Below are 11,791 nucleotides of genomic sequence, written 5' to 3'. Positions count from 1 at the left end.
AAAAAATGGTGCCTGCGTGGTGGCGCCGGACGCCGTTGCCGGGGACGCATCAGCCACCCTCCCTACGCCATCGGGGCTGGATGCTCCACCCCCTCCATTTAAATGAGCCCCTGCATGTAATATTGTGGGGGCTCAGTGGCGGCGCTCCATTTTGCGGAGCACGGGTCGCTGATAAAAGTCAGCCCAATGTTTCAGGTCTGACCTTGCATCATAACTTTGTTTCCTCTGGGTGCCTACATGCACCTTTCTATCAACTATTCTGGAGCTTATTCTCGGTGCAATATTAGGGCCAGTATCACAGTAGCTGGCTGGCATTAGAAAAGGATAATGGGACTGAAGTTCCCCATCTCTCATGGCAGCTTGTTCCTTTGGTGGCATCACTACAGTTTGGAGTTGCCTTCCATATTCCACTGGTGTGTTTCTCAGAGAGGCACGGCCAGAGGCCTGTCATGTGCTACTGCATTGACAGCAGTATCAGGCAGGTTGACTCCAGCTGTTCCCATTCCACTAGGTCCTAGATCTGCATGCTCACTGATCATTCAAATGGCTGTCCTAAGATCCTGAGAGACAGCAGTAGGCATCATGACTACTGTGGTCTGGAAAATTCTATGCAAGTTGAGTCTTTGAATATTTTTAAGGCAGAGTTAGATAGATTCTTGATAAGCAAGGGGGTGAAAGGTTATCGGGGGTAGGTGGAAATGTGGAGTAATCAGTTCAGCCATGAACTTATTGAATGGCAGAGCAGGCTCGATGGGCTGAGTGGCCTACTCCTGCTTCTAATTCATATGTAAGTTGCTCTATATTCCTCCCCTTTTGCCACTAAGAACTGCAAAATGTGCTTCTGTCAGGGTGGAGGCTGAGACTGGGTTCCAGTTGCTTCTAAAGTGGGATTCAGCTACAGCTTCCAATGAAGATATCACATACTTCGTTGGTGTCTGCAAGAAAAGAAAACTCCCTGATGTTATTTCATGGGGGACTGTAGGCTCACCTGTAAGTTGCCATGCTTCCTCAGAGACTGACCTCAAAGCCTGCATGTGGGCTCCATGTTGCTTGAACACTGTTCTTTTCAGAAAAGTGCCCATGAGTTCTGCTTTCCCTATCTCTGAAGCCAGAGCAGCCTCTCCTCAGCCTCTTCTGAGTTTGGTTGCACATCTTCACCCGCTCTCCATTTTTTTTTTATTCATTCGGGGAATGTGGGCGTAGCTGACAAGACCAACATTTATTGCTGATCCCTAATTGTACTTGAAAAGATGGTAGTGAGCAGCCTTCTTGAACCGCTGCAGACTTTGAGGTGAAGATACTCCCACAGCGCTGTTAGCGACAGAGTCGGAGGATTTTGAACTAGAAACAATGATATATTTCTAAATCAGGATGATGTGTGACTTGGAGGGGAACTTGCAAGTAGTGGTCTTCCCAAGTGCCTACTGCCCTTGTTTTTCTAGGTGGTAAAGATTGTGGGTTTGGGAGGTGTTGTCGAAGAAGCCTTGGTGAGTGGCTGTAGTCCATCTTTTGGATGGTACACACTGCTGATACAGTATGCTGGGTGGTTGAGGGAGTGAAAGCTTAAGGTTCTGGATGGTGTGCTAATCAAGTGGGCTCCTTTATCCTGGAGGGTGTCAAGCTTCTTGACTGCTGTTGGAGCCGCACTCATCCAGGCAAGTGGAAAGTGTCATTCCATGACACTCCTGACTTGTAGCTTGTAGATGGTGGAAAGGCTTTGGGGAGTCAGGAGGTGAGTCACCACAGAATACCCATCTTCTTACCTTCTTTTGTAACCACAATATTTATGTGGCTAAGCTTCTGGACAATGTTGATCCCCAGTAGGTTGATGGTGGAGGATTCAGCAATGGCAATGCCATTGAATATCGTGGGGAGGTGCTTAGACTTTCTCTTTGGAGATAGTAATTGCCTGGCACTTGTGTGACACAAATGTTACTTGCCACTTTTATGTTTTCCAGGTCTTGTGACAAGTGGCAAGGACTACTCCATTATCTGAAGAGTTCTGAATGGAACTGACCTTATGATGGAGGGAAAGTCATTGATGTATCAGTTGAAGATGGTTGGACCAGTGCCCTGAGGAACTCCTGCGGTGATGTGTTGGGACTGAGATGGTTGGCCTCCAACAACCATAACCATCTTCCTTTGTGCTAGGTATGACTCGAGCCAGTGGAGAGTTTTCCCCCCAATTCCAACTGACTTCAATTTTACTAGGACTACTTGACACTTGATCTTGAATGTTAAGTATTGGACTGAACTTTTGTTTTGCACTGTTTTAGGGTAAAAAACATTTAGGGTAAAATGCAGCACTATTTCCATTATTTTGTCAGATCTAGTGCCTTACCTTAAGTTAGTGATGCTGCTGGTTCTGTTCTCAAATACATCAGGTTCCTTGATCAGTTTAAGTGTCTGGAGCCACTACTGAAAACTCATCAACTGCTCTGCTCCTACCCCTCCTGCAGTTGCTAATTCTAGTTCCTTACTGCATTTCATAACTTGTGTGACTCCTTCTCTCCAATCCCAGTTCCTTCAGATGGTATTGTTGCCAGCTCTCAGAGAAACATAGCTGACCTCTTTGTCTAACTTTTAGGAACGAAGGAAATAGAGTATTTAGCATCACATGTCTGTTCCACCATTCCATGAGATCATGACTGATCTGCTCAAATTTTCTCCTCCAATTGTTAAGTTTATGATCATAGCAATGAACCTCTCAGGATTGATCCATTCTGATCTACCATTATGTCTATTATTTTTATCTCCAGCAAATCTGTAGGAACCGATATTCGCTAACCCCGATAAGCCATGTGGTTCTGATGATAATCTTCCCATTGTCCTCAAGATATATGCCTTCAAATGTTCCGCTGTCCTGTAGCATGCCTTAAGTATTCAATAATTTCCAATTCACTTTCTTCCTTCTGAGGAATTTGCTATGATCTATTCTTCTCTGTAAGAAAGGTGGTCATTCTTACCCTTCTAAGTGCAACCAGCTGCTCTTGCAGCTGTACTTTCTGAACTTGTGAGCAAAGCTTCCAATCATGCTTATTCAATTTACAATACAAGTCCAATTAGAAAATAGGATGATGATTTACTACACCCACTTTGTGCATTTCTGAGCATGGGGGCAAAAGCTGCAGGGTATATGCCTGAAACACGCAGCAGCCTCATTTACATATTAAAACTGAAAGGTATATCCTGCATGCAATTTACTGACATTAATGCGTGTTGGTTATTCAGTCATGGTGACTGTAACGCCAACTTGCTTTGTTGAATGTTAATTTTCTTTAATCCACTGACTGGAGATCTGAATTTATATTTTTTGAAGAAATTTAAGATAGAACAGAAGGAAGACTTTGCTGGCAGCTTAGGATGGCCACCTAGTTTGCAACACTGTATCCTACATTGCAAGGCCTGTAAGGTGGAGACGAAAAGGTTGCTCATCCCAGCAAGAACCAAGACCCAGGAAGTTTAAGGGAACTTCCAGTTCTTGTTAGCAAGAGAAACATTGCCAACCTGTTTGAATCACTGGGTGACTGTCATATGACAAACCCCTCCTCATCTGTGGTTTTTAGCTTGTGTTTCTCTGCAACAGCAAGGAGAAGCTTCTGGACTCTGACATGCGCAGACGCAAGTGGAGGTCTCTCTCTTTCTCTCCATTCTAGTTTGCAAGCTTCAAATCCTGCCTGTTGACTGACCACCTTTGCATACTCCAGCTACAATCAGAAACCTCGTTGGAGGAAATCATCCTCAACGCTGTCTGCAAGAGACCCACTGAACCAGTCATCTACCTCTTCAAACTAAAAGCCTCAGGACCACCAAATTCAGCTAGAAGCCAGGTGAATCACTAAACTCCACAGACTCTAAACCCCTTTTTTTTCTATGGACTCTAACTCAACCAATCTACCTTTCCCCACTTTGTAACCTATTTGTGTGTGTGTAAACCTCTAGTGTGTGTGTGAGTGAAAGTTGGCGTGTAGTTTATTATTTTAATTAGATTGATTTAGGTACAATAAAGTTAACCTCTTTTTTTGTTAAACTCAAGAAAACCTGTCCGATTGGTTCTTGTTATGAGCATAGCAAGTAAGTAATCAAACACCTACTGAATTGGTCAGTACATCACTTTAAGAAATAATTAAGCCTGTTGTGGTCAAACAAGGAGAGGAAAAAGAGGGAGGCCCTTCGACCGCTCCTCACTTGACCATAACAGTGACCCACATGGATAGACAACCTGCCAGCATTCAGTGCCCAAATTTATACTTGAACAATACTTACTTCGGTGAGGTGCTACAAGGTCATCAGCATCTACAGGACACTACCTCAGCATGAATCACTGCCTTGAGGAAGGCTAAGGGGAACAAAGAATATAAACAAAATAATCCCCATTTCTTCAAAGAACATATTCTATCATTTACATATGCTTTATTCTATAGTTTTCACCTTTTTTCTCATTCATCCTGTGATATGGTACCATCGTTAAGGGGAGCTCTGCAGTGCCTTCTCCCATTCAAATGTACCACATAATCTAGATTGACTAAATAGAAATAAATAAATAAATATATCACGGAAGGAGTACTGCATTGTCTGAAGTGTCATCCTGTGGATGAGATGCTAAGTCAAGGTGTCCATTGGCTGTTCAGGTGGATGTAAAAGACCACATGGTAATAACTGAGGAAGAGAAGCTATTCTAGCCAATGCTCCTCCCTGAATCAACACTACCAAGAGAAAATTAATCGTTCATGCATCTCATTGTTGTCTGTGAGATCTTGTATTCAAAATGGCTGCTATATTTGTCCTAACACTAGTTGGTACACTTCAAAGTAATTCACTGTGAATGAAGCAGTGTTTAAATTAAATTCTTCCTTACCATTATAACCTGGAAGAGTTAGCTGGACAATGACAAGAAGGGGACACTTGGCCAATTTATCTCCACAATAATCATGGAATGCTGTAATCAGTGGTAGTGGCTAAGTCAGTGCAGAGCAGGCATTCAAACCTGAAATCTCCTGATCTGTACGTTTCACTATTGTACTACACACTGCACTGAAGTATCAAGCCATTTGGGAAAGTGCTATAAATGAATATATACATTAATTTATATTATGTTTAAATAGGTAATTGTTTCCACCCCCCCCCACCCCCCCCATATAACCCAGGCAAGCATGTCTCTTTCCAACCTGCATTAGGTGAAGCAACAACACGTTAGTAGTAAGACAAGCTACTGCTAGGCAAATTTTTTAGGCCCTATCTTCAAGTCCTTTTCTTCACCAAGCTGCCTGGGAACACCTGTTAGGTTTCTGCAACTCATTGGTTTGATGATAATGAAGCCAGCTATTATGTGCGCATTGATCTTATCCATTCAGGGATTGGTCCCTGCACCCCCTGTACTTCTAATTTTGGGTGTACTTGAATTTCCAAGTCTCAATGTTTCCTTTACTTGATCCTCCTTCTGGCTTTCCTGATTTTTTTTTGTGGTGGGGGGATGGTGGTTTGCAGCTCTGAGACGTCCCTCTTGAAATTATCAACTTAAGACCAACATGCTTGCATCAACAGATTGTGCCTGGTGATTAATTATCATTTGCCAAATGAAGCTGCAGCAAGTAATGAGGCAACAGTGACAATGGCAATCCTGGTTCTCTGGGATATCAATGTCACTGAATGTGTGAAGCATATCAGTATGAAATTTGTATTTTTGGCTCTATGGAAGCAGCACTGAAAAGATATTCACCTTGTGGCAATATTCAAAGTAAAACGATCTTCGGCTCAATGAACTGTACAGAATCTGAATTAAATTAGAATGAATATTTAAAACACTCATGAATCTTGCATGGCTTTTCTTACAGTTATTAAGAGGAAGTGGTATATTTGTTAGCTGTAAAATGCCAACTGTTGCAGATTCTGGAAATCTGAAACAAAAGAAAATAATGCTATAAACCACAGCAGATCAGCCAGCATCTGTGGAGAGATTAACAATTCAGTTGCAGACCTTTCTTTAAAATTAGCAAACTCCACCTCTGATTTTTCAGTTTTGAAGGATGGCCCATTTCTAAAGTAGTCTGTTCTCTCCGCTGATACTGACTGGCCTGCTGTGTGTTTCTAGAATTTTCTGGGGTTTTTTTTTTAGCTGTAACAGGCTGAGAGGGGTCCCAGTGGCACCTCAGGAATAGGAATAAAAGACATTCTTGAAATTTGTTTTTCGATTTAGAGGTTTCAGTGCTACCTCTGGGTGAATTAAAAATAACAGCCTTTACTGTTATAGCATTACGCATTGATTTCTGGGAGCATGGTAGTGTTACCAACTCAAGCATTTCAAAATACTATAGATACTAAGCATTCACTTACTAAGCTGCATAGTATCTTGTCTATTTGGGCAGTAGGGGCTTTCATGATATCAGTGGCATCGGCTTCAATACTTGATCACGGCTCCAGTGATTCTACATAGGCTGATGAGTATTTTTCTATTACAGAATTGGAAGCAGAGAAGGAGGCATTGGTCATGATCTGCTCTTCCTAAGCCCTAAAACGTTTCAGATTTCCTACAGTTTGACTTGTTCAGGCACCAATAGATTATCCATATCTCCTTAAGAAAAGTTTCTCTGTCATAGTGGCCAGGTCCTTCTCAAACACTTCCCCTAGTTCATTCCTTCTTTCTTACTTCAGACTACATGCAAACTGTTATATCTACGCAGATATTTCAATGAGACACTTGTTTTCAGTCACTGGTTGCTTGCGCCAAACAATTTTTCTTTGGCCCTTGTGACCTCTATCATAAGAAATCTTGAAAATAAAGTGATATTTTCTTCTGCTGGAAGGCTCAGTAGCACTGCTGCTGGACCTGCTGCCTGATTCTGCCACTTTCTGTCTGCATCGCATTCTGTAAGCCCCAGCCTCAAGGTTGCCCATGTGGCTAATTTTATTCCATTTAAGTGTAACTTTGACCTCATTTAAATGTCACATGCAATTGATGAGTGCAATAAAAGCCCAGAAACAAAGTGTGATGAATAATATTATAAACTGAAAAACCACATAGAAACAAAGCAGAAAGATGCACAACAGTGCAATGTGCATTACCACATGAATCACCACAAACATAAATAATTAATTTTAGCTTATTTTAAAACCTTTAATGGACACTTCAGTGCTGCATGCAGTCAGAAATATCACCAAAAAACAATCTGAAGCTGTAATTTCAAAAAAATTGGACAAATTATGGCCAAAGTATTGTTACATTCGCTGCCAATGTTTCCCAAAGGACATTTATCCCAAAGGACATTACTGTAGGCCTGGAGCAAATGAGTTCAAGGTAAAAATTAGATAGTAATCCAGGTCAATTGAAGTTAGACTTTTTTAAGATACTAAAAGATTCTGTACATTAACCTCAAACTTCTTGAATACACCAGGGGTCTGCAGTAGTATTGTTCTGTGGTTATCAATTTGCAGGAACAAGTATGGAACTGTATGGAGAAAGTATCAGACTTTGGTACTTTAGAGCTGCCAGCAAAGCATCAAAAATGAATTTCATTGAGTAACTATTGCGAATGTAATCGCTATTGATAAATGTGTCGTACTCTTGATATAGACTGGACTTTCATATTCAGATGCAGGCTTTCAATCAAACATTTTACACAAAACAAGAACACACTGCAGAAATTTCCAGATAAACTGTCTGATGCAGTGAACTTATCACAATGGACAACATTGTAGACTCTGAGCACAAAGTCTCAGCAAAATATTAATGGTTGTTTCAGGAGCTTAACTTACTGGGCAAATTCCCAAAAAATGTGAAGTTCCTGAAACAATCGGAAATATTCTGCTCAGAACTGTGTTCTAAAAAGACAACCTGTGAAGAAACAATTTCAAATTGGAAATCCTGCTGGTATATCAGATTATTAAACTAGGAAATACACAAAGGCTAATTGAACACATTCCATTTGTTTTATTTACCACAGTTTTCAGTAAAATTATGCTAGGCAGTTGACCAGACCTTCTAGTTCTAATAATCTGATCTGCTGACATAATTTGCATTTTGTAACTATAACACCGTTCATGAATTTCTTAGCAGCCACATTCATGAAACAAACAGAAATATCCTGCTCTGAGCTGAGCTAAAATCTTACTGGTTGCTCAATGTGATAAGTTTAGCAGAACAGCAAACTTTTGATATGCATTATTTTTGATTTTAAAATAATATTGTTGAAATAAAGAACCTGTTTTTGCATTGCATTTGATCAAGTCCCCAAGCTGTACCAAAGTGCTTCACAACCAATGAATTATTTTTTGAAATGTAGTTAGCCACTGTTGTATATAGACAAGATGGCAGCCAATCTGTACACAGCAGGGCCCCACAAGCAATGAATGAAATGAATGACTAGTTAATCTGTTTTTGATGGTGTTTGTTGTTGGAATATCAGGAGAAAGGCATATTCTGTTTCAAATAGCACACAAGGGGGTAGATTTTGAATGTGCGACAGTATGAAACGGGTGACAGCGAATCAGCAGCCCATTTTAAAACTCTCTCAATTCGCTATCACCCATCTTACACTATTGCACAATGTCAAAATCTACCTCGAGTTCTTTTAAGCTTACCTGGGCAGGCCTTGGTTTATCATCTCATGCAACATTCCTTCAGCACTACACTGACGTATCAGCCTAGATTACATGCACATGTCCTGCAGTGCGATTTAAACCCATACTTTACGAACTCATTAGCAATAATTCTACCAACAAAGCCAAGCTGATATGATTCTTGATGTAATGATACCGTCACCTAACTGATGATGTAACCATAACATCATCATATACTTATTCAGTACCTGGTAACAGTCTTTCAAGATACCTCACCAGACAACATTACAGCTTTAAATTATTACTGAGCCTTTTCTGTGGGTTTGGACACCATACAAATTGTGGAAATCGAATGGATAAGTTTATTCTAATGAGATTCTAATTATCAGGCAAGCCCCCCCCACCTACCAAGACTGAGGCACGCATTATTTTGCCACATGAACATTAAAACTTAAAATTTCAAGCCCCTGTCTGGAAAGACATTCGCATAGTAACAGACAGTGTTGTAACAAGAGGACCCAGTTGTTGCTTCCCCAATACACAGAAGAAGTGGTCAGACCAGTTTTAGTCGCATGACTGACTGACTGTTGGAGTATTTTTGAATTTGAACTTCCAACAGGGAAAGAAATCAGTAGGCGCTTTTCTCCTGGACTGAGAACACCTCTCTCCTGTCTGCTTTCATCTCGCTCTCACCAGCTTCAGAAACCAGTGAAGGCATATGAACCCCAAGAGAGAACAGTCTCCTGCAGTGAACAAGGTTTAAGAAGAATACTGGGCCCCAATGAGAAGTAAGAGCTGTCGACAATCAAGGACTCTACAGCAAGCTGGAAACACAAAAACCGTAACAACAAACCCCCTTTAGAGACTGCCTCAAACCTCTCCATTTTATTTTTCTTCTGCTCTTTTCAGTCTCTATTTGCATGTGTGTATTGCATGTACATGCTAGCATGGGCACGTCGTATATCCTTAGAAGTGAACCGTATTAGAGGTTAAGTTTAAGGTTTAATACATTTCACTTTCTTTAAACCTAAGGAAGCCTGTTTTTGCTCATTTCTTTGCCTTATAATTTGAAAGCTGTGAACAAGGCTTCACAAAGGGGAGCTCAAAATAAAGTGTGTTTAAAAATTAAACCCTGTTACAATCAGACCAGGTGAAGACAGCAGAAGATCCCTAGACACTTTTCTCAACTGGTCATAACACTAATAAGTTAAACAACATGGCAACGAGTGGGTGTAAAACAGAGAGCCACCATCGCATCAACTTCCCAAGAGGCCTCTTGTTTTCTCTAAGATGTACCCTGAATTTCCATCAATGCCTGCCTGTTGTCACAGCAGTTAGCTAAGTAAGTGCAAATACATCATCTCAGAAGCACAAACTATATTCATTTGCATATTTCCCTTGTCACATCACCCAATATTTGCTTTAGCATTGTTGATAATATAAATTCCTGTTGGTCAGTACCAGTGCACCTTGCCACAATAACAATTTGGCACAAATGAACCTTATGAGTAAATTAAGAATGCATTCGCAATGCTGATTTGAAAGGAGTTCATTTCTGTTTATGTCCTTCTTTGTGGGATCGAGCTACATACAAAATGGCTGACGCTGTTGACTATATAAAAAGAATCACTACACTTTGAAATAATTCAACTTAGGTGATGCTTTTTCAAATGCTTCAGCTGTAAGTCTTTTTGGTTCTTCTGATTCTACTCCATTCCCACACAACTTTGGCCCCATGATTGCCTTAGATGTAAATGAGCAGTAGGGACATGAAAATCACCCCCATGTATTACACACAACAAAAATATACATGCACAGTCTCTTTAATTGACAACTCAAGCAGGATTTTTCACACAAATATAATTACTTAGATGGTTATCCTTTACCAAACCCAAGAGCTATTGAATGCATTAATATAATGATCTACATTTCAGCATGTTATTGTACATCTGATTATAATTCTGTTATATTGTTGCTGGAGAGTGCAACGTTTCAACACATTATAGAATTTACCAGAAACATTTAACAGAATTCTTAATTGCTGCGCATATTGGAATAACATTACAAATTACAATGAAGCTAGCTGTGTAACAAGTTGTTCCATGCATAGCAATGAGTTGTTTCATGCACAGCAATTATAGTAAATTAATTTAAACAAGAGCAACTTGCATTTATTTAGCACCTTTAACATAGGAAATCATCCCAAGGCACTTTGCAGGAGCGTAATCGGACAAAAATTAAAACCAAGCCAAAGGAGTAGATATTAGAAGTGGTCAAAGAGAGAAATTTTGAAGAACGCCATGAAAGAGTTAAAGAGGTTAGGTGGACTGCAATGGGTCACCGTGTCGGCCTTTCACTCAGAACATGAGTTTGAATCCCAACCAAGCTTGTGAAATGCAATTCTCTACTCACGCGCTGCTGGCTGTAACAATCTTGTGTTAAGTTAGATTAGATCATTTCAATCACAGGTTGTTACGACCAGGTGAGAAAGAGGTCTAGGGTTCCCTCTCAGCCTTCACTTGGTCTTGCCATAACAGGGTTTTATTTTAAATACACCGTTTTTTTTAGCTCCCCCTTTTCAGAACTCCCCCATTGCTTTCCAATTGTAAGGCAAAGAAACCAGCCAAACAGGTTTTCTTTGGTTTAAAGAAAAAAGGTGGAACTTTATTGAACTTAAACTCTAATTTGGTTGACGCCTACGGATAGGCAATGCGCCCACACTAGCATGCATACGCGATACACACATGCAAATAGAGACAGAAAAGAGCAGAAGAAATAAAGTGGGAAAGTTTGAGGCAATATCTGAAGGTGGTTTTGGTTACTATTCTTCAAGCTCGCTGTACAGTCCTTGGTTGTAGGTAGATCTTGCTTTTTGTTGAGGCCCAGTATTCTTCTTAAATCTTGTTCGATGTAGGAGACCTTTCTCTCTTGAGGTTCACGTCTTCAGTGGATTTGGAGTTCCATGAGAAGGAGATGGGAGAAGCCAGGAGAGGTCTTCTCAGTCCAGGAGCAAACAATCTTTCTCAGTTCAAACTCTGTGCGGCTAGTTAAAAAAAAACCCTGGACCAGCCAGTTAGTCATGTGACCAGCTGGTTTAACCAGTCCTGGCTTTTGTGGATTGTATCACCTTAGCAGTCTCTGGAATGCTCTTCCTTACACCTTCAATGTCTGGTGATCAAAATCTATTGCAGGTTAAGTGGACCAGTGAATAGCCCTTTGTCTCCACAAGCACTGT

Source organism: Heterodontus francisci, chromosome 3 (genome assembly GCF_036365525.1).
Source record: "Heterodontus francisci isolate sHetFra1 chromosome 3, sHetFra1.hap1, whole genome shotgun sequence".
Lineage (NCBI taxonomy): Eukaryota > Metazoa > Chordata > Chondrichthyes > Heterodontiformes > Heterodontidae > Heterodontus > Heterodontus francisci.
This window is presented reverse-complemented; position numbering follows the sequence as displayed.